The 24,518-nt window shown below is 35.5% G+C and overlaps 1 protein-coding gene across 2 annotated transcripts in view; it reads left to right on the top strand.

The window, feature by feature from the left end:
• BMPR1B (bone morphogenetic protein receptor type 1B) overlaps positions 1-24,518 on the top strand; it is a 392,804-nt gene that overhangs the window by 230,754 nt on the left and 137,532 nt on the right. The window contains exon 2 of one of the 2 annotated variants that reach the window (XM_059376211.1): positions 8,898-8,992. The gene's annotated coding sequence lies outside the window, so the exon portion shown is untranslated. Of the gene's footprint in view, positions 1-8,710; positions 8,993-24,518 lie in introns of those variants that run through there. The other variant, XM_059376220.1, reaches the window with a different exon arrangement.

Genomic DNA, 24,518 nt, shown 5'->3' on the forward strand with positions numbered 1-24,518 from the left:
TGATCAGGTACCCCCAAATCATCCTGAAAGGCACAGTAGATTTCCTGTTGGCAGCCGGGGAACCAGTGTGTGCATTTCCCTTATGTGCTTAGTACTACCAAGTTGAAACCAAGCATTTTGTCCTATTTTGACAGAGGAGACAACAGGCAAGGAGAACAGGGAATCTTAATACTAAAGTCACAGTGTGCAAGAAAGTTTTCCTTTTAATTCGAATCTACATCCCCCCATAGTCAGATCTAGTTCTGCACCAGCCTAAGTGTTATTGCATAGAGATAGAGATTTAGAGAAGATCATTCCATAAAAAGACATGGGAGGTGTGGACGTGTACCCACAGCATTCCCAGGGAGCATATGGTGTGTTAGGAGGGTTAGGATTTGTGTTGTGGGCAAAGGAGAAAAGAAAAGGAAAGGGTAAGGTCAGGTTGAGATGGCAGAGACAACTGTATTCTGTGTGGAAAAATCAAACCCTCTGTTTTTGGCAAGAGGGGGTGTTGACTTTTGCTTTTTAGTAGCAGGCAGAAGGTTGATGGAAGAGAAAGGAGAGTGGTGACAGAAGACTAGCTTTCAGTTATTTAAGTTATTTAAGGTTCTGTAAAAGCTAAATCTGAATTTTGGTAGGAACAGAGGGAAAGGAAAAAAGGTGACAAATGAGAGACATTTCAAAGACAGGTTCTTGAGTTTTAGTGACTCAGTTGGAATTAGGGGAAAGCAGAAGTAAAACACCAAAATTTTTAATTTGGATGACTCCATAATGGTACCATCATTACCCAAGTACTGGTTGTGTGAATGTGTGTTTGCCATTATCAGCCACAAACTGGAATGCATTGGTCTTTCCTGTAAGAGTTAATATTTTTTCCACAGAAAGGTAACTTCTACTAAAAGATATGGCTCCACTGGTATTATTGGAAAGTATAGTAGTAAGGGCTAAGGATTTAATGTGAAAAGATGTGTATTCAGTTTCTGTCTACACTTCTTTCAAACTTTGACATGTGGACTCTTCCTTTGCACTTAGCTTCCTTATATGTAAAGTAGGGATAATTTCTTATTGCTTCATCCTAATGAATAAGTGAGACGACATATGAAAACTCTTGTTAAAAGTCCGAAGTGTTGTATAAATGGGAGTTCTTAGATTTGTACAAACCCTAAGAGTTGGATGATAAGAGAGGTTTTATTTCATCAGTATGGATCTGTGGATGCCAAGGACATGCTTTGATGTTCCCATACTTTACTTCATGTTCTCTCCTGTGTTACTTAAAGCCCCAAGTATGAGTAGCAGTTTGTATATGCTTTTCTAAGCGTAAATATTTATGCAAAACAAAACAAAAAATGGAAGTAGGTTGATGACTACATTGATGTCCTGTTAGTTAACATTATTTCATCTCTTTATTATGATGGGAAAAAAGTATAAGGATACTCTTTATTCTTATCTTTTCTACTTTTGCCACTCGCCTATCCTCAGCATGGCTCCAGCTCTGTTCTTGGTCAGCATAGGCCAATTGCCCAGAATGAAGCAAATCAGAGGACAGGGAAAAATCTCCTCAAAGTGCATTCCTGTATAGTTTTCCCCGACTCCAAAGTAGTCTAATGAAATTAGAGCTGGCAAAACTAGAAAGATTGCTTCAGTCCTTCTCAAAGTATGATTTCATTCTCTCTTAGAAGTATATATTATAGAGGGCACGGATTGCATGGAGCACTGGGTGTGGTGAAAAAATAATGAATACTGTTTTTCTGAAAATAAATAAATTGAAAAATTAAAAAAAAGAGGTATATATGACAATATTCAGATCGACCAAAATTCAGAAGTTAAAAGTAATATTTTTTTCATTTTTAGTCTTTTTTTTTTCCTGCTTTACTCCTTAATTATTTTGATACCACATTTCAAGGAAATTTCAGGTCTTGTCAACCAAGAGAGCCAGTAGAAATAAATTTCATATGTGACTCAAACTAGAGTAGTGGATATCTCATTCATTTCTTGTTTAAAATTAGTTTGCTTTATTGTTTTCTTTCTATATTTTGTTATTTTTTAAAAATACATTTTGGTTAAAAAAAGTGTGATGTTAAAATGAATAGCTATATTCCTTCGTTTCACAATTTATATCCTGCATATGAAAGCAGATTCATCGTAGAGCAATAAGATAGACAAGTGTTGTTTTTCTTTTCTTTCTTTTATGGATGATTGGACTTAATGTCCATGTCTATTTTCACTGCCTGTTAAATTTAATCATTCAGTGATATCTTTATGGGCTACTGCCATACGATTAATGAATAGTAAAAAAGGGCAGCTTAATTGTAGCAGAAAAGAAGTTCCCTCTCCCATTGAACTGGCTTTTTCTGAATCCTTCCTGGCTGGGACTTTCCCCTTCCATCACATGGGATGTTTGGCATTGGTTTGTTTCAAGGGACAATCCGTCTTTCCTGCCCTCCTTGCAGCTGACTGAGAAATCACCCTCTGTGTGGGTGATTTCAGGAGCACCTTGACCCCTCCTTCCCATGAAAGGACACTTAGTGCTTTCTTGAGATTCCATTTCTACTGTCCAACAAAATATACTGTACTTTTTTCCAGAAATGAGTGTTCTATTATATTAATATCACATTGATGATTACAGGCATCTGTATGAGTGTAAAGGTCCTCAGCTGAGTTGCTCTCAAAGAAACCATGACTATCAAGAGATTATCTGTATCTTAATCATGAAAGAAAAGTAGTTGTTTCAAATGTGGGATCATCATCTGTCATCTGGATATTAGAACAATAAGAGATTAATGCAATTAAAATTCTCATCATCATGAAGATTCTTATTGACATAATCTTAATTTAGTTTCCATTTTGGAGTGATATTAGAAAAATTTGAATTAGTGTGGATTAATTCTTTAAGAAATAGATATTAAAGACATGATTTTAAATATATATTAAAGAATAGATATTTAAGAACTGCACACTTTTTGAAAAGCAGAAAATAATTGAAATTATAATATAAATATTATGTTAAAAACACTTTTGAGATTGTCCTTAGTATTATAAAATTATATATGTGGTTTTAAGAGAAAGACCAATACTGATACATGCTTTGAATTTAGCTATTATTATTAAGAAATGTCAGTATAGTTTTAATCTAAGTCCAGTTAGCAGCAATGATGGTATAGAAATGAGCTGATATCCCTGGTGCTTTTCAACTCTTTATTATTACCTTATTTTATTAAATATAATTGAGCTTTATTATTAATTCTGGTTATAGGTGTTCTATGCACTATGCATTTCAAAACAATTTCTATTTATAAATAAAATGTTTTAGTTTAGTTTGGGATTAGTTGGTGTTGGTATCAGATGAACTTTAAAGAGGATATGTATTCTTTGCTATGGTTTTCTTGTTTAGTATTCTTCTTTTCAATTTATACACAACAATGTTCTAGTTGAAAAGAACAAATGGCCTATTTATTAATTGTGCAGTCAGTACTTCTCAAAACTAATAATGGATAAGTACTTAAAATAAACTGGCTGCAGTAAAGGTTAGTAGACTTGTGTATGACTTTCCTGTGGGGTTCCGGGGGCCTAAAGTATTTATTACTTGGGAACAAAGAACCTTAGAGTACAGGTAAGTGACTCTCTATGTGATAGGACTCATAGTAGGCCTGTAAAGAAGGAAAGAGTCCATCGTTAGCTACTAACTAGGCACACTGTAGACTCAATTTCCTTTCTTCTGAGTCCTTTACATTGAAAGTCACATATTCCCTCGGGTTTTTTGAAAATTGACTATGAGCTTGGATTACTAATATTTTCCTTGTAGCCTTTTGCCCCTGAGGAATGTCTCGTTCTTTGTAGTGTTGGATAATTTGTAGTATTCATATCTGATTGAGTTTGTTAACACAGACTTTGAGATCACTGGCTACTTCATAAGTTGTTTGCCTTTTTCACTTCTGTCTTCAAAGAAGCATTAAAGCATTAATATAATTGGATTATAAGCCCAGTTTCCTAACATTGAATTTATGGAGTACTTTATTATTACCAAACTAAAGATATTAATGTAGGTATTTGTCATAATACTGAATAGAGGATTGACACTTTTTCTTTGTAATTGCATTTTTAAAATAAGTTTCTTTTCTTCACTAAAAATTCTACCAGACTGTATAGGAATTCAGATTAAGTTAGTGTGGAAACTGAAATGATACACCAATCAAGTCTTTCTAATTCCTAATCCTTTATTTGTTTATTAGCTTACTCATTTACTTCTCTAACAAATGAGCTGTTATGCCTATGCCAGGTACAACTTTGCTGGGCCCTTGAAAATATGTTTTAAGCTTTATTTGGTCCCGTGTTTTCTGGGAAATTATATCTACTGGAAGTGAAGAGTAAGTAGCCAAAAGGCACATGAAAAGATGCTCAGGATTAGTAGTCTTTAGGGAAAGACAGATTAAAACCATGATAATCACTTTATATTTGCCAGTATTACTGTAATAAAAAAGACAAGTAATTAAGGTGCTCATAAGGATGTACAATAATTGGAACCTCATACATTGCTGGTGGGGATATAAAATGGTGCAGCTGTGTTGGAAAACAGTTCTTTAAAGTGTTAGACATGCAATTACCATATTACCTAGCAGTTTCATTCCTAGGTAGTAAACCAACAGTAATGAAAGCATATGTTCATGCAAAACTATATGCATGGAAGTTCACAGCCTTATTCATAATAACTCATGAGTGGAAACAATGCAAATGTTTACCAGCTGATGGATGGATAAATAAAATGTGGTGTGTCTATACAATGAAATATTCTTCAGCCGTACAAAGAAAATGAAGTAGTAATGTCCAGTAACACAGGTACTGATTTTATTTTATTATTTATTATTTTATTATATATATTTCATTTTATTATTTATTATATATTTATTATTATATTTATATATATTGTATTACTTTTATTTTATTATTATTCATTATTATTATTATCATCATTACACTATAATGAGTTGTCCTTTGTTTGTGGTGTTCGGTCACCACCCTCATCATCCTTTACCTTTCCTTCATGGCCAGAGTTTTGAAAGAGAGCTTCTTTTCCATGTCTCCCTTCACTTGCTGACCTCCTGTGTTCAGTGAAAATAGCTCATCCATTTGTGCTCACTGTTTTATTTTGAATGCCTACTTTGCCAAAATAGAACTCATATACCATAAAATTCACCATTTTAAAATACACCATTCAGAGATCTTTAGTATCCAAGCACTTTCTGAATGTTGTATATCATAGGCTCATTTCAGTCCCTTTCATATTTGATCTTCCCATGGCATTTGATGTTATCAACCACTCTCCCTCTGCTACTCCATCATCGTTCACCCTTTTTCTCATTTTCTCATTGGTCTGCTTAGATTCATCATCGTTCCACAGACTTTGTGGGTCTCTCTTCCTTGGCCCAACTTCTAAATGTTGGTTTGGGGTTACTTACTATTACCGATATCAGGAACCACTTACGTTGGTATAGGACCCACAGATCTCTGTTTCAGTTATTTATACAACATATTTATTGTGCCTTTATTATTATGTATTACTGACTCATTTTAGGCACATGAAATCTGTGTTGTCATTCAACTTCAGTTCTATTGGAGAGCCAAGCAGTAACAAGAAAGAAGAAAGTTTGCTATTAGATAGTATGATGGTGGCAGGCTTCACTGAGGAGGTGGCATTTGAACAGAGGCTTAACTGAAGGTGAACCAGTTAGCCATGAAGCTGTCTGTTAGAAGAACATATCAGGGTGGGAACAGCAAATAGGAGGACACCAAGGACAAACTTGTCAGGCACATTTAAGGAGTAATAGGAGAACAAGTGGGTTGGAGCCGTGAAAATGAAAGGGACTATAGCTCATGCTGTCAGAGACAGAATGAGGAGCAGAACAAGAAGGGCTTTATGGATCATTATAAGAGTTGGGCTCCATGGACGCCTGGGTGGCTCAGTTGGTTAAACATCTGTCCTTGGCTCAGGTCTTGATCCCAGGGTCCTGGGATGGAACCCCATGTTGAGCTTGCTGCCCAGCAGGGAGTCCGCTTCTCCTTCTCCCCCTGCCCCTTTCTTGGCTTACTATGCAGTTACTTACTGTGTACTCTTTCTCTCATATAAATAAGTAAAATCTTTTTTTTTTTTTAAGATTTTATTTATTTATTTGACAGAGAAATCACAAGTAGATGGAGAGGCAGGCAGAGAGAGAGAGGGATTTTCAACTTCCACATAAACTCTTTATTAATATTGATCTGGCTAAAAGCAATGCTTTATTCATAACAATCTTATTCTTAACTTTACAAAAGAAAGGTACTCTTTCATCCTTCCTAAATCCTATCATGGTACATTGCCCTGCAGTCATAGATAATTTAACAATTAAAAAAATTTCAATTAATGCCTTGGATTTTTGTTGGAGAGAAGTATGATAGAGTAATAGAGTAAACAACGAAAGACTTACTTATAAAATACTTTGGATGAAAATTTTGTGAGGGAGTGAGATTGCAGTAAAGGTCAGGAAAATAAGATAGTAATGTAGAATTTTCATGTAGAGTTTATTGGGACACCTGAGTGACCCATTTGGTTAAGCAGCCAACTCTTGATTTCAGCTCAGGTCATGATCTTATTGTGAGACTGAGCCCTGTGTTGGGCTCTGCACTCAGTGGGAGTCTGCTTGAGATTCTCTCACCCTCTGCCCCTCCCCCCATGCCCTGCTCTTTCTCTCACTCTCTCCCCAAAAAAGGAGTTAAAAAATTTTTATTTAAATAGACAAATTATTAATTATTATGGATTTATAATCCATTGAGTATTCTTATAAGTTTTACTTTAAAATGTTAGTGTATTAATAGGGTAGAGATTAAATTCTCTGCAGGTACTTATTTCACCACAGATGAAAAATAGTCAATGTTAACTTGCTAATGTGTGAGTAGTTCCATAATTTAAGTCTTTTAAGGATCTGTAAGCAAAAATAGTTGAAGACTGCTAGCATGATGTATAAAACCTATGTTTATGTTTTTAAAACCTCATATATAAAACCTATCATCACTTTTATCCTTCTAGTCTTTTAAAAAAAAAAAAATTAACCATTTCCTGCTCTGCATTGTATTCTCCAGCAAGAAAAACTGCTTGAAGTTCTATACCATGCTTTTTCCTGCCCCTTTGTCTTTACTGTATCATTCTTTCCCCATGTTTGCCTCACTGCCTTCTGCCTTGCTATCATGTACAGAAGTCTTGACTGAGGAATTCCCCAAAGAACCCCCTCTTCATATTGGGTGCTCTGCCTGCTCTCCAGTACTCCTTACCACTCTCTGCTAGTTTTCGTTGTCCCAGGAACACGGTTTTGTCATTAGCTTGTTTTTCTCTGATATTGGAGTGTAAGGTCTCTGAGAGTAGAAACTATGGTTTATCTTTGCCTCCTCAGCAGTTAGCTGTATACCTCTCCTAGAAATAAGTAAATTTATTGGGCAGATATTAATTATTGAATGCAACAAAGATGGATTTCAGTCGTTAGAAAGTTAGTTTTTGCATATAACATTTTTCTGGGAATCAAACCTTTGTTTTATGCTAGTTAAATTTCCGGCTGTAATATTTGCTCTTACTGGTAAGGTTTGCAGTAAAATTTTACATGAAGATAGGATTCTGAACATAAAAATGAGTTTAACAATCACTCTTATAATAGAAGGAGCGAAGATTGTGAGCAGTAAGAGTAAGGCACACTCTAGGTTTGGCTCTACTGCAAACTTGTCATGTAACTGTGGATAAGTTAACCGGCCTGGGGGGTTGGTTTTCTTATCTGTAAAATGAGTAAGTGGCCAGATTATTTCTAAGGTTTTCTTTACTCTTGATTTAGTCTCAGACAAAATTTCAGTAAAACAAACATATAATAATTCTAGGGTAAGAAGAATAGAAAATATGGATTTGATTTATTTTCTAATCATTCATACTGTAGACATTATATGTGGTGTGTGTGTGTGTGTATATCTATATCTATATCTATATCTATATCTATATCTATATCTATATATATAAAATGCTGACCTTGCACATATCACCTGCAAACGATATAGAGTCAAGACTTATATTTTATCCTTAAACTAAAAAAAAAACTAAAATAATTCAAATTGTCATGATTGAAAATTTAGAATTAGTTAATAGAATATATTGAGTCATACAATTTTCAGATACATAAATTTATCTGATTAATCTTATACGTTCCAGTGCATTTCTATCATTCTGGTGTTTGAGCTTACCTGTGTTGAAACATTTCTTTGCAACCAATCACTCAGTTACTACAGCCTTACTCAAAGAGAAGCAAAATTAAAAACAATTATAAAAATGCTTGCCTCTGTTTGGGCCATTCATAATACATAGTACTTCAGTTTTACAAAGCTGGATTGAACCACATTTAGGTGTAACTTTCATAAAGGGCTTGAAGTGATGTTGTTTGGCTGAAACAAAGGCAAATGTTTTCTTTCTTGTCTTTCACTTCACCCAGCCTCCCCTCCCCCTTTTCTTCACCTGCTCAAGAAACGCTATTTCTTCAGACAAACCTCATAATTGCCCTTCTGTGCCTGATTTGGGCCTCAGGCAAAGCCCATAGCATCTGTAAAGCTGGCAGCAAAATGGTATTTCCAGGCAGGCACAGGGTTGCTGGGTAGTGAGCCAATCCACAGCTTTGTCTGAGCAGCTGAGAACTTTGCCGGAGTATTACCACGGTGTTCAGTAACACAGACCTGTGCCATGAGCAACTAAAGCACCGAGCAAGTGTCAGGGTCAATATTTATAGACCACTACGTAGCTGCCTTGCAGAGAGAGAAAACGGGAGAGAAACACACACACAGAGGGCAAGAAAAGACAGACTGCAGTGGGGAGAACAGTAATTTCCAGCATTTTTGCTTAAAACATTCTTTTTCACTGTCAGGTTCAAACTTCTGCTGAATCATAACCATTCAACGCTGAGCTATGACAAGAGAAGAAACAAAAAGTTAAACGAGCCAGCCTGCCGTAAGTGAGAAGGTAAGTAATTAGCCAGTTCAGTCTTGCTTTTACTCGTAAACTCCCTGTCCCTGTTGGGTGCTCTGCATCAGTGAGCAAAGGGCTGTGTGGCATGTTAAGCTAGCCAGGAGGGGCTGCCTGCTGTTTAAGAATGTTCTTGGTGGCCGTGTAGTGCTGTGTGTTGCTCTTGAGAATGCTGTGTCCTTTCAGGATACCCTGAAATACGGGGGTTGGGGGTGGGAAAGGTGCTCTACCACTGACTCGTGTTGTGTCCCATCAGCAAGTTTCTGTTTCTTCATTCCGCCAAACCTGAAGTCTTCTAATGGGTAAATTCCTGTTTGCTTTTGTATCAGGATTAAAGCAGGACTATATTATTGAGTTTACAGTCGTGAGTGGTCCAGAAATGGAATAGGGGAAAAGTTCAGATGAACATGTGAAAATGTAGTAAAAGCCTTGTCCGTGTAGGCGCTGTGATTGCGAGCAATGTAGGTTCTTTTTAAAAGCGAGCCATGTCCCTTTGACAGTGCATGATAGGGAGTCAAGGCCTAGCTTTGGGAACAGAGAGAACAGGGAGTGGTGAGAAGTGAGAACAGTCTTGGGAATCCAAGATGCAGATCAGAATGGGGAGAGTTTCTCTGTCCAAGGGACTTGCTAGTTGGTTCTTTACAAAAAGCGATTCCCTACTACATTCATGAAATGAACATGTCTTGGGGCATGTAGGTCGTTTGTTTTTCTTTGATTGCATTTAGCACTTTGACATGTTTCTCCACGTGTTCCCAGTGCTGTGGGATGTTCATTTATTTGTCGTCATTTTGTATATCCCAGGTTAACATTAAAAGCATGGTACTGAAGATGACAGAAAGAGATGGTATTCCTCTATTTTTTGATTTAGAATGCTCACACAATTTATAAACTTATATGGTTTATGTCTAGTACACATGGCATGGAAGGTAAGTATGTTGCTCTGCTGGAAGGATGGCATTAACTAGGTGAAATTTATCTACTGACATAGTGAAAACTTCCCTATTGTTGGTTTATAAATTGTGGTACTATAAGCATTAGCATGATATTTAAAATTTTTAGGTTGGGTTATAGATGCTGATTATAGTTCCAAAGGGTTTTCTTTTCTTTTTTTTTATTATTATTATTTTTATTTATTTATTTATTTATTTATTTATTTTTTAAAGATTTTATTTATTTATTTGACAGAGAGAGATCACAAGTAGACAGAGAGGCAGGCAGAGAGAGAGAGAGGGAAGCAGGCTCCCTGCTGAGCAGAGAGCCCCATGTGGGGCTCGATCCCAGGACCCTGAGATCATGACCTGAGCCGAAGGCAGCGGCTTAACCCACTGAGCCACCCAGGCGCCCCCAAAGGGTTTTCTGTATTACATGTTTAAGTTAAAAACAAAGGTAATACTAAATTTTCTTGCAGAGCTTAAGCAGTAGATACAAGGAGATACCAAAAGAGATAGAAGGAAAAGCTAATACTCTGGCACAGATTTTGTGTTAGGGTTAGTGTTCAGAAACCCGCTCATCTAAAGTAGAATAAACCATATCCAAAACAGCAGGTGGAATGGGCCTAAATGAAAAGTAAATATCTTAAGATGACGCTGATCTTTATAGAATATCACTTTTATTGAATCTCATATAATTTCCCAAATAAAGCAGAATGTTTCAAAATCAGTTCTATTAATTCAGGAATGCTTTATGGGTATTTTCACATCTAAATTTCAACTGTGTTTTAACATTCATTTAATGCTTATTTTAGCCTCTGAATCAAGCTTTTTCTTTGTTCAATTTCTGCCTACCAGTTTCTTAATGGATTGGATTTAGATTTTGAACAATATGTTTATTTTGAAAATGCAACTTTGATTTGTCTAGAATGGGCATTTCTCAATTAAATTTTTCTTTGCTACTTCCTTTGAGTAATGATAATCAAGATTATAACTTCAGTTCTTTATTCAATATCTTTTGTTTGTTCACTTTACCCGTTGCATAAGTACATACTACTTTCTTACACTTTTTTTTTTTTTAAACTGGCTTTATTTTTATTCCTTCTGGTATCTTATTTCTGGAGTACCCTGTGAAAACTTTGGGCAGAAAGCAGGCCAAATTAAATAAGTACAATAAAAAGAAACTGAAGAAAGTTGTCCCTTTAAACAAGAAAGCAAAGAGAATTGTGACTTTGGTTGACAGTTTCTGAAATGGAATGTATTTTGGTTGAAGGCTGTTTGAGCATTCTAAGACTTGAGATACTTTCTCAATATTTTTTGGGGGGGGCTTTAATGTCAATCCTGATAGTGGTTATTTATCATATCTATAAACAACTTTTATATACAGGTGTTTTATATATAGGCATATTATAAAGAAAGAAGATAATACCTTTTGTATCATGTGTTAACTGTCTCTTGAAGTAAGATGAGTGGATTTAGCTTGAAATGCTATTATTAACCTCCTATTCTACCATTATTACCCTTAGAAGGATCAGTCTGCTACATTATTACCCTTAGAAGATCAGTCTCCCACTGCAGTGAACACTTTGCTTTCCTGCTAACGCTCTCTGGTTCCTGGCTCTCTGTTGCTCATAAAGGTCAATCTTGGCGCAGTGAGCTCCTTCGTGACTGAGCTGATACTTCCGTTCTGTATTGGTCTTTTGCTTTTCTTCCGGGCTGTTTCCATACTACTCTTGCTTATCCACAAGAGTATTCTCCTTCCCTCTGTTTCATGCTCTAGCAATATTGAACATCTGTGTTTCTCAGAAACAATCTATACTGTTTTGCGCCATTCTGGAGTTGTTTATGTTGCTTCTATCTTGAAAACCATCTTCGTGATCTTTGCCTTTCAGCTTCAGTGAAGGCGTCCCTGCTGCTGGACCAGTCTCTGCGTCTTTAGTTTGGTCTCTGGCATATACCTCTGTCAGTATTTAAGTCTTTGCAAAGTCTTATATGTTTTGTGCTTCTTTATGCACATGAAGTTGTAAGCTACGTGTCGTCAGGTTTTAAATCTATTCTTTGATATTCCTGTAGGACCTAGAGTTTATAATAGACACTCAAGAACTTGAACTGAAGAAAAACCTTCATTATATTTATTTTAAACCCACTTTTCTTTATAGACTTTTTATTTTAATGCATTTCACAACTTTAACTAATTACATTGAAGGAAAACCCCCTCAAGTAAATGGTAAAGGCTTTTGAAAGACTAGCAGTGTTTTATTTTATTTATTCATTTATTTATTTACTGAAAGATTTTATATATTTATTTGACAGAGAGAGTGTACATGCAAAATTGAGGAGGATGGGGAGAGGGAGAAGCAGGCTCCCTGCTGAGCAAGGAGCTTCATGGGAGCCTCGATCCCAGGACCTTGGGATCATGACTTGAGCCCAAGGCAGACGCTTAAACCACTGAGTCACCCAGGTGCCCCAAGACTAACAATGTTGTAAAAAGTTACTTTGTTTCTCTTACTACCACCAATCATGGTAGTCTGTGTATGGGTGTTTTTCCATTCCAGATGTCTATTAAACCCATAAAGTTATATTTGAATAATAAAGTTCAAAGTTGTATTGATTAGCATATACAAATTCAGGATATATAGCTCAAAAATGTTGCTTAATTTGATGAACTCTATCAACACAATCAGCTAGTTGCTGTTCTCACATGGACTCCTATGATAAATTAAATGATGTCCTAGCAAACTGAAGATGGTGTTATACCTTTCAAAAAGCCCAGAGAGAATATTTGGAGAGATGGGGTCCATCTTCCTCTATCCTAGAAAATTACAGCATGGAATGTCTCCCAATGTGACTGATGAAGATATACTTCCTAATGTTACCTTCTATTACAGAGATAGTGATTTAAGGAAATAAGAGCTAGTGGCTTAAAAAATTTTTTCAAACCTGAAGAGTGATATTCCATTTCAGTCAGAAGAATTTGCTCCTCAAAACAGAAATGTTGAAAGAAAAGGATGTCAACGTTTAAAAAAGTAGTTGCGAAATATCAGCTGTTTCTTTTATTTTGATAGCAAAAACAAAATTTATTTTGTCTTTGTGTTTTATTTCCCCACCAGACATGGAGTAATTACTTTGTATATGAAATATTTTGATTATCAGGAACAAATATAAAGCTTTATACACAATCTAGAGTAATTGGCAACTTTTCTTACTTTGATTTTTACTTATTATACGCAACTAGTAGTTTCCACTACTGTGGAAATCTTATAAACATCTTATGCACATCAAATATGACCCTTTTGTTTCTTTAACCTTGAATTGCATCTGTATTAGGAATGAAAATAAGATTGATATTTTCATAAGAACACTTAGAAGACTTTTAACTGTTTGAAATGAACCATAATTCAATCTGGAATTTCTCTTCAGTTTTATTTTGCCCACATACCTGTCCTGTAGTTAAATAGGTATGGGAAAGGTGTCTCAAGGGTTATGATTATAGATTACATGTCTCACTGGTGTATCAAATAATCTTAATATTATAAAACTAAAAGGGCGTGTCTCTGTGTATGTGTGTTTTATTTTTTTGTCATGGAACGGAAGTGTACTTAATTCCCATCAGCCAGTGATGAGAGAAACCCAAGCTTGACTCAGTATTAAAAGATTATAGCAAAACAAGCCAATAGAAGCCAAAAATACCCCCACCCCATCAAAGAGATAGAACAAGTTTGTGGTTGGAGTGAGGCGTAGAGGATTTTGCCAGTATGTTAAAGTCTTATTTTGTTATTATTGGCAGCTTACCTTTCCAGTAAGTATTTCTATATAGCTATGCATGGCATAGAATTCATAGAACATGAGAGCAGAAGAATAAATTAATCATGGAAGTTAAACCTTAGAACTCTTCTGCTTTACCTATTTCATTTTATAAATATGGGTGGATGTGGCAATGTAATTGTCAAACATCAGCTTTTTAAGTGACTAGTTAAAATTTTGATTAAAAAAAGAAAAAAAAATAAATGTACAATTATAAGGCCAGTATTTTATCCCTGTGGCTCTTCCAGTCTCTCTGTAATTGTTTTATTTTTATTCTGTATATTGCATCTAAAGCCCAAGTTGTCATAGCTCTGTGTTTTGTATTATATTAGACTCCTTTGCATTATTGCGTGACTCCTGAAAGTTAAAGCTAATAATTATTGGTGGGATATAGTACTTTTCTACTCATAACCATAGTTCATATGTGTGTGTATATGTATGTATGTTACTAATATTATCTTTAAAGATCATATTTATTTGGGAGAGAGAGAGAGAGAACAAGTGTGGGGTGGAGGAGCAGAGGGAGGGGGAGAAGCAGGCTCACTGGTAAACAGAGAGGCAGACACAGGACTCAATCCCTGGACCCCAGAATCATGACCAGAGCTGAAGGCATGTGCTTACCTGACTGAGTCACTCAGGCATCTTATATTTTAAATGACAGATATCCTTTCTAGCTTTCCCGATTTCCCCCATTGTCTCTGGTTGTGTACACCAGATTAAAACCCCATAACTGTTCTCTTTTTCAGTACAACACAGCACATAATCCTGAAGCAAAAAATAGAAACTGTAAAAACAAATTTTTGTACATTGATTATATCTAAAGGATTCTAATAGGAAATACATGGTTATATTTTGTTTTATAACTTTGTTTTTAAGTTATTTGTTCTAAATTACGTTGGAAAAATCTTGATTAAAACAAAAGAACCAGGGTGCCTGTGTGGCTGTCAGTTAAGTGCTGGACTCCTGATTTAGGCTTAGGTTCTAAGCCCCGCTTAAGGTTCTCTGTCTCTCCCTTTTCCCTAGCCCCTCCCCCCCCCAACAAAGAAACAAAACCAATAAAGAGACCCCAAAAGAACCAGATGTGATTTTCCACATTACATTGACTTTTATCTGGGGCTCTTTTAAAAATATAAACAATTAAAGGGGCACGGTGGGGCAAACAAGCTCTTTTGTTCACCTCATCTTCCAGTAAGACTTTGCTCCTCTCTTCCTGTCCCCTGCACTTCCAAAGAAATTGGGGCTCTTTGGGTCCTTCCATTCTTATTAATATTAAGGCCTCTGGAAAAAAAATCACTTATGTACTTAAGGAGGAAAGTGTTCTTGAGCAAATAGTTGAAGGTTGTTCCAATCCTCAGCCTATGATTTCTCTTTTTATCTCCTTCATAGCAAAATAAAAATGACAATCTCTACCCACCTCCCCAATCAGAAAAAAGCCTGATTAACTCTTAGTGAACCTTTCCCCCCAGACTGATATTATTTATCTTTTCAAACTTTTCCTAAGAGATTTATAATTTTAAAATCTTTTGTAAAAAGTGATACTTTAATTTTTATTTTTAATTCCCAATAAACTTGAATCTGAAGGAATTGTTATAAACATTTTATTCTTTATCATTGTTCTATTTATATACTTATTTTTTTTTTCAGAGGTGTTATTTCTCACTGGTTTAGAAGAGTTCTTTGTTAAAAAAAAGAACCAAAAGATCTTGATTCTTTAAAGTTCTATTAGTTGTAACTGTTTTCATAAGGTTCTGTTACTTTTCGGTTTTCTTTTATATGTTTTGAAGCATAAGTATGTTTTGAAATCTTTTTATTAAATCTAATCAATATTTTCTCCATCTTCTTTGAAACTTAGAAAAACTCTTCTATCCAGAAATAGGAAGAATCTTTTTCTAGGTTTTATGATTTAATCTATTTAACTGTTAATGCTGTGATACACAAGGACTTTATTAAACAAGTACTTCAATTTTTTTGTTGAATCATTATTCCCCTTTCCGACTTTTTGTGAAGTCACTTTTATCTTGTACTTTTATGGTACGAATTTAAATCTTTGTGTTACCTCTTAATTTATATTGAATTTTAAATTTTATCTCTGTGGAACAAAAGTTCGTGGTTTTATTTTTTTTTTTAAGATTTTATTTATTTACTTGACAGACAGAGATCACAAGCAGGCAGAGAGGCAGACAGAGAGAGAGAGAGAGGAGTTAGCAGGCTCCCTGCAGAGCAGAGAGCCCCATGCGGGGCTCGATCCCAGGACCCCGGGATCATGACCTGAGCCAAAGGCAGAGGACTTAACCCACTGAGCCACCCAGGCGCCCCAAAAGTTCGTGTTTTTAAAATTTTTTAAATTAGGCTATAGTTGACACGCAATGTCACATTAGTTTCAGGTATATATAGTGATTCAGCTTCTCTGTGCTTTTTGCTGTATTCACCAGAAGTGTAGCTACCATCTGTCACCTTACGTTATCACAATATCATTGACTATGTTCCCTATGCTATGCCTTCTATGTTTCATTCCTGTGACTTATTCATTATGTAACAGGAAGACTGCATCCTCCACTCCCTTTCACCCATTTCACCCATCCCAGAGCCCCTGTTCCTTCTGGCAACCACAAGTTTGTTCTCTGTATTTTATAGGTCTGGTTCTTTTTGTTTATTCATTTGTTGTTTTTTGTTTTTTGTTTTTTTTTAGATTCCACATATGAGTGAAATCATATGGTTTTGTCTTTCTCGGTGTGAGAAAATATGCTAAGTATTCATTTAACATAATACCCTCTGGGTCGATCCATATCATTTTGTAAATGGCAAGATCTTATCTTTTTTTATAGTTGCACAACATCCCTGTGTGTGTGTGTGTGTGTGTGTGTGTGTGTACAAATACATACCACATCTTCCTTTAACATTCATCCATCAGTGAACATTTAGGTTGCTTCCATATCTTGGCTATTTTATTTACTTATCTAAATTTTTATTCATTTCAGTATAGTTTACATACAGCGTTGTATTAGTTTCAGGTATAAAATGTAGGGATTCAACAATTCTATACAGTAAGCATTGCTTATCAAGATAAGTATATTCTTTTTACTTTCTCTCTCTCTCTCTTTTTTGGGTGGGGAGCATTACTGGAAGTGGTGGGGAGCACAGGGAGAGAGAGAATCTTAAGCATTTTCGAAGTCCAGTGTGAGGCCCGACATGGGGTTCAATCTCACCACACTGAGATCATGACCAGAGCTGAAATAAGAGAGTCAGATGCTTAACTGATTGAGCCACCCAGGTCCCCAAGGTAGGTGTCCCCTTCACCTATTTCAACTATCCCCCTACCAACCTCTACTTTGGTAACCATCAGTTTATTATCTATAGTTAAGAGTCTGTTTTGAGGGTTTTGTTTTGTTTTGTTTTGTTTTTTGGCTTGTCTCTCTTTTTCCTTTCTTCTGTTTTGTTTCTTAAATTCCATATATGAGTGAAATCACATGGTATTTGTCTTTCTCTGACAGGCTTATTTTGCTTAGCATTATATTCTATAGATCCATCCATTTTGTTGCAAATGGCAAGATTTTATTCTGATATTGAACATCTCTTCCTGCATCTGTTGGTCATTTTTTTGTCTTCTTTGGAGAACAATCTCTTCATGTCTTCTGCTCACTTTCAGTTGGATTATATGTGTTTCTTTTGGTGCTGAGTTAAGTTCTTTATATATTTTAAATACCAACCTTTTATATTTTGACTATTTTAAATAATTCTATAGTAAACATACAGAAGCATATATCCTTTCAAATTAGTCCTTCTGTTTTCTTTGTGTAAATACCTAGTATTGGAATTATTGGATTATATGGTTTTTCTATTTTTAATTTTCTGTGGAACCTCTACAGGTTCCATCGTGGCTTTCCATCGTGGCTGCACGAATTGACATCTCCACCAACGTTGCATGAGGATTCCTTTTGTTAAATGTGACTTACGCATTGGAACACATTAGAACATTGTTGAATTTAAGTGGCATGCTCCCTGAAATTACTGGAGACAAAAGGATTTGAGTATATTACTACTCGTAGTAAAGCAGACCTAATAAGAATACGATTTTGTGTGAGTGAGAAATTATACATTAATAATAGTTACCATTTTTCACGGGTTTCTAGATATATACCTGGCATCCTACCAAAAATTTTAATGTGATTGCAATTAATCCTTTTAACATACCTTTGAATGACTTATTCTGGTTTCTTTTTTTTAGGGTAAAGAAACAGAGACCCCCAAATGTTAAGTAGCTTGATTAACCTTACCTAGCTAACAACTGATAGGTTCATGATTTAAATTTAGCTCTGCCCAAAGTTCATCTTTTAAGAAAGCATTGTCAGGGGCGCCTGGGTGGCTCAGCGGGTTAAGCCGCTGCCTTCGGCTGGGGTCACGATCTCAGGGTCCTGGGATCGAGTCCCGTATCGGGCTCTCTGCTCGGCAGGGAGCCTGCTTCCCTCTCTCTCTCTGCCTGCCTCTCTCTCCATCTACTTGTGATCTCTCTCTGTCAAATAAATAAATAAAATCTTTAAAAAAAAAAAAAAAGAAAGCATTGTCAATTAGAGAAATTATGCTTTTTGCCATAAGTGATAATAAATGTGCGTCTATAAAAGTCTGGTACAAAGAACCTTCCCAGCTTGCATCCATTTGTGGAAAAATGAGGTCAGGAACAAGGATTTTCGAAGTATAGAGACAAGTCAATAAAGTCAGTGATACAAGGAGTCTCTTACTATTTAGGATTAGCATTGAAGATACCAACATCGTAGGATGGACAGAAATAATCCTACATTTTTATTTGACTTTTAATTTTTTATTTTTATAAACATATATTTTTATCCCCAGGGGTACAGGTCTGTGAATCACCAGGTTTACACACTTCACAGCACTCACCAAAGCACATACCCTCCCCAATGTCCATAATCCCAGCCCCTTCTCCCAAACCCCCTCCCCCCAGCAACCCTAAGTTTGTTTTGTGAGATTAAGAGTCACTTATGGTTTGTCTCCCTCCCAATCCCATCTTGTTTCATTTATTCTTCTCGTACCCACTTAAGCCCCCATGTTGCATCACCACTTCCTCATATCAGGGAGATCATATGATAGTTGTCTTTCGCTGCTTGACTTATTTCGCTAAGCATGATATGCTCTAGTTCCATCCATGTTGTCGCAAATGATCCTATATTTTTAACTTAGTTCAGAAACAGCTAAAAAAAAATCTTTTAACTTCTTCAGATTTTAGTACTTCTATTGGTGTTATCATTTTCTTCCATTGCAAGCCAATTTATACTTCAGCTCTCCGTCCTATGCATAAGACACAGCACCACTCCCTTCCTCACATACCTACTCATGACCTTGGCAGGAAAACTGACAGCAGCCAGCTCAGCAAGAAGCGACTGTTCCATCTGGGTTCTTGTTTCTTAAACTATAAGTTTCATTCAGGGAAGAAATGAATCTACCATACTGGCATGTTTTGCTATCATCTCAATTTTAAGTTACTTGGTTAAGAGACTCACAGTTGTTGCTGTGGTATAAAACTTTTCTGGTATTTAAAGCAGGAAAGGAAATCCTAGATATTTTGGCATGATTAGAACTTAGTACTTGTACACTAAATGGTTACCTGAAATGATGTAAAAGAGGATAACTTAATTTGCTATGGATATACATGCCTTATAAATAGTTTGTGATTATATATGTACATGTGTGTCGATCTATATATAAAAGTTTATACCAAGACATCATTTATAATCTTGTTATACATTCGGTCACCATGAAGTAACTTGTTTTGTTTTCCTCTTTAAGTCAAGACAAAGAATTTTGCCTTAAGATAATATAGGATTTTTTTCTTTCCTTGGGTCACTCTGCTCTTGGTTGATACATTGGTATGTATGTGGTAAGATTTACACTAAAGTCCATTGGGGTTTTTTTTATAGCCCTGCCTGGGAACACTTGAAAATAAATTAACCATTTACCTAATAAGCGGATTGTTGTATTATTGCTTGGAAAATTATTCCTGAGTTAGTATCTGTATTAATGAATAGTCTTAAATATTCTAAGTCATTCACATATATGATTCCTCCTTTTTTCAATTTTTTTTTTTTTTAGTTTTCTGCTTTACTATAAAGATGATTAGAACTACACATTGTATAGTTGGGACAAAAATCCATATATAATTTCATACATTAATTCCCCAGGTAAATATGTCTTCTTTTTGTAAAAGAACTGACTTCAGGGGCTCCTCAGTGGCTCAATGGGTTAAGTCTCTGCCTTCAGCTCAGGTCATGATCTCAGGGTCCTGGGATAGAGCCCCACATCGGACTCTCTGCTCAGCAGGGAGCCTGCTTCCCCCTTCTCTCTCTGCCTGCCTCTCTGCCTACTTGTGATCTCTGTCTCTCTTTAAAATAAATAAAATCTTTAAAAAAAAAGAACTGACTTCACTCAGAGTCACTCTTGTTCATTTCTTTCTATGCCAATTTCAGCTTCATCAGTAAATTAATGTATCATTATTCACAATAGTAGTTTAGCTTACTAACCTTGAAATTTACTTCTGTGTTTATTGCCAGAGGCTTGTTGACAAATCGAACTTGACAATAATAGAGAAGGAAAGCACGGTGACCTAGGCTGCTCTGTTCTACTGAAGTGATCTACAGTTCTTTGAATGTGTCAATTTTTGTTTATTTGTTTTAAATTAGCTAACATACAATGCATATATCTTGAGTTACTCATTCATACTCCACATTTAATCTTTAAATTATTATTGGTAGAAATAGACAATTATTTAGAATGATTTTTTTCCCCTTGTACTGTTGTAGTCTAAAAAAGCTTGGTGCAGCTCCCAAAACACAATGGGAACTTAAACTCTGTCTGCTGAAACCATGTGTTCTTAAATAAGGGAGCTGGTTTTGTCATTTTTTTTTTAAAGATTTTATTTATTTATTTGACAGAGAGAGATCACAAGTAGGCAGAGAGGCAGGCAGAGAGTGAGAGAGAGGGAAGCGGGCTCACTCGATCCCGGGACCCTGAGATCATGACCCAAGCCAAAGGCAGAGGCTTAACCCACTGAGCCACCCAGGTGCCCCTGGTTTTGTCATTTTGAAGTTGTTCTTTCACTGCATGATCCCTCAGTAGAAAAGAAACATGATACTTATACTAACGTGATTTCAATGTCTTAATAGCCAGAATGCATATGATTTACCTAGAAGATGAGAATCAATTTTTAAAATTTTGGTTAGATTTTAGAGATATTTTCTGTGATATATATGTTTCTGTTTATTAACTATATATTATCAGTGGTGTTAATTAATGCTTCTAGAGACATTGAGCACATTTCATGCAGAACACACAGATGGCCAGTTGACCTTCGTGCTTTGATCCCATACTTACTGTAGGGTTGTTCATTTCTACATGTAGGGCACTTCAAAAAATTGGCTGACCTGGGATGACCTGGAGTGCAGCCCAGAACAACCATCCAGCCAGGAGTACAGCAGGCTACCGGTCGCTTCTCGATTTCCCTTCTTGTCCCTTCGCCCCACCCCTTATTACCATATTCCTGCTCTCTCTTCTGCCTCCCTTTCCTGCATTTTCTGGTTTTGTTTTTTTTTTAATCTTCTTCATAAATGTTTGCTGCATCTCTGCCAGTTACCGATCATGCCAAATTGTTACTGATATGTTTTAACGTCAACATTTTCTGTATCTGTCGTCTTCCATCTATCATTCAGTTATATCAGAAAATTTCTTTGTGCAACTTGAAGAAAATCTTTCCAATTTTAACAGAAATATTAATTGCTGGGAAGTAAGAGAAACTTGTATCATAAAATGTTAAAGTGCAGTTAGTATATTGCAAAATTTCTGTAAAGTCATTTATTCTTTTGTACTTAACAGTGACTTAGTCAACATTCTGCGTTAGATATTTGTATACATGATAACAATCTCATTTAAACTTTATAATAACTCTGTGAGATGTTTTTTGTTATCCCTATTTTAAAGAGGAGGAAATGGAAATTCAGGGAGATCAAATAATTATACCTAAGATCACACAGCTTGGAAAGCACATGTGTGATTGGAACCCAGCTCTTTCAGAGCCTAAAACCTTTATAGTACAGTGTATGACTTTCTTTAAAAATAGAGAATTTCAGTGTTCTACTCCTACACCTTTAGAAAGGGTGGGAAGTAGCACAGCAGCAAAACTGCTCCCAGTGTGATAGCAGCCCAGATCAGAGCACAGCAACTCCATTCCCTATGAAGAAGTCAGGGCTCTGTTGGTATTTACAAACCAAAAGAGTAAATCTTAATTTTAGTGTATTATTCTTATTTCCTTCGTATTTTTTCTTCCTTTTGTAATTTTATCAAAGTTTTTTAATGCAAAGACATAACAAAAGAAATACGTAGGAAAGTACATTCTTCCAAATAAGTCCACATGATACCCTAAAATGTATTTGCAGCAGATGATTAAATCCTCATCAGCAGTCTGTACATATACCCTCTTTGATTTCAGTTAGACTCAGTACACTCTCTCATTAGTTATAAATCACACTGGGATGGGATGACGTTTTAAATTGTGCTTTTACAAAAACATTTTTTTTTTATATTATTTGGAGAGGAGTTACTTGTTGATTAACTTCTTACCTTTGTCTTGCCCTGCTTTTCAGGAACTTTATTAGAAACAATGTAAGGCTTGGGGCGCCTGGGTGGCTCAGTGGGTTAAGCCGCTGCCTTCGGCTCAGGTCATGATCTCAGGGTCCTGGGATCGAGTCCCGTATCGGGCTCTCTGCTGAGTGGATAGCCTGCTTTCCTCTCTCTCTCTCTGCCTGTCTCTCTGTCTACTTGTGCTCTCTCTCTGTCAAATAAATAAATAAAATTAAAAAAAAAAAGAAACAATGTAAGGCAGGAAATGACATTTAAACAAATACATTTATTTTTAGTCTAGTTAAGGATCTTGTTTTTTTTTAAAGGAGATGTGGAAGAAATGAAAACTGGATAAAATTGACTTCAGGAATTATCTGTTGATTTTTTTTTTCCCATGACCGTCCTAGCCCCATATTTGTAAGATATAATTTAAGGTTATTCTAAATTTTAACCCCTTTTTGAAAATGTTTTATATTTCAACAACATTTCCACACCCAGTGTTTCTTTTGCTCCCCCAAATGCTCTGAAGCAAGTATATGAATTTTATGAATGGAGGGTGAGGGTGGGGTGAAGATCCCAAACTGAAAAGTCAAATATTTTGACCTTAAGAAAGTAGTTATTAAAGTTGATTAGTTTATAGTATATGAAAACATGAAGAAATAAATATATAATTGTGTGATAACCCATTCCAGACACTGGCAGAAATAATGAATAGCAGGTGCAAGTCATTTAAGGAAAAAAAATTATGAGAGTGTTGATATTGAGAAAAATGTTATGAATTTAATTTAGTTGTTTCTGAGATGGAGAAAATTTAATATGATTTTAGTGACAGAACACCTGTAGTGAGCTTGTGGAATTATGTGGGAGTCTAGTTGAGAACCACTGAATTATCACAAAAAAATTCTTAATCAGTATGTAGGGTAACAGTAATATTTTCCTAAAGGTTTTCATAAGCTGTATTGGTATGTCAATAAAGAGTTTATAAGGAACACAGACCAGTTTAAATAAACTACTGAATGTTGTCCTACACTGTATGGGGTAAAGTGATGACAGCATGACTATGGAGAGTTATGTAAACTATGAACAAGTCATAAAAATGTGAATGGAGTGAATTTATCAAATTGGTTTTCTTTTCACAGCACTCTCTTTTATTTCTTCTCTCTCTCATCTCTCATGTAGTGACACATTGTAGGCTTCAGCTTCTTGAAGCATCTATCCATGACACACACCACCATCCTATGGATCCTTTCCCCTTTTAGGTCCCAGAGAGCCGTGAATCCACGCTGCCAACATAACTTGTGATAAGCTGTCCATATGGAAAATTAAAAACGATCCGTACTCCCCTCATTCTATAAATAGAAATAATTCTGTGTAGAAGAAGGCCTCAATTATGAAAAATTACACTTTAAAATATTTAGAAAAGAATATGTTTATTATTTTAGGGTAAGACAGGAGTTTCTTCAACTAGGTATAAGAGTAAATGATAAAGAAGATTAATAAATTCAACAACATTAAAATGAAAAGAATTTATCTTAATCAAAGGATGCTCTAAAAGCCAGAAAGGCTGAAAATTGGTTTAGTGTACAGAAAATATTAAGGATCCTATGAATTAATAAGAGAATTAAAATCAGCCAGTATAAACATGAACAGGAATTAAAAAGAATATTCACAAAGTCAATAAACACGAAAACTTGCTGAGCCTCACTGATAGAGAAATGTAAATTAAAACTAGAGTGATACGTCATTTTATACTCTGTTGTTAAAAATATAAAAGTCCGAAGTATACCAAATGTTGGTGTGAATATGAAGCAACAAGAACTCTCATACACTGTTAATGGGAATGTAAACTGGTACAACAAATTTTAAGTTACAGTTGAACCAAATATATTCTTTTGTTCAGCTGTTCTAATCCTACAAGTATATACTACAGAAAGTCTTGCTTGTATGTCTCAGGAAATAGGTTCAAGATTTTATTTTGTACAAGATTTTATATATGTAGCCTTGTACATAATAAATAGCAAAAACATAAAAATGCATTCTGGAAACAACTAGAGTGCAGAATGGATAATTAAAGGAATATTTGTATACAGTGGAATTACCATATATTATGAAAGTGAATGCATTTCAGCTACCTGTATGAATCCCCGAATCATAATGTTGAATGA

The sequence above is a fragment of the Mustela nigripes genome, chromosome 1 (genome assembly GCF_022355385.1).
Source record: "Mustela nigripes isolate SB6536 chromosome 1, MUSNIG.SB6536, whole genome shotgun sequence".
NCBI classification, from domain to species: domain Eukaryota; kingdom Metazoa; phylum Chordata; class Mammalia; order Carnivora; family Mustelidae; genus Mustela; species Mustela nigripes.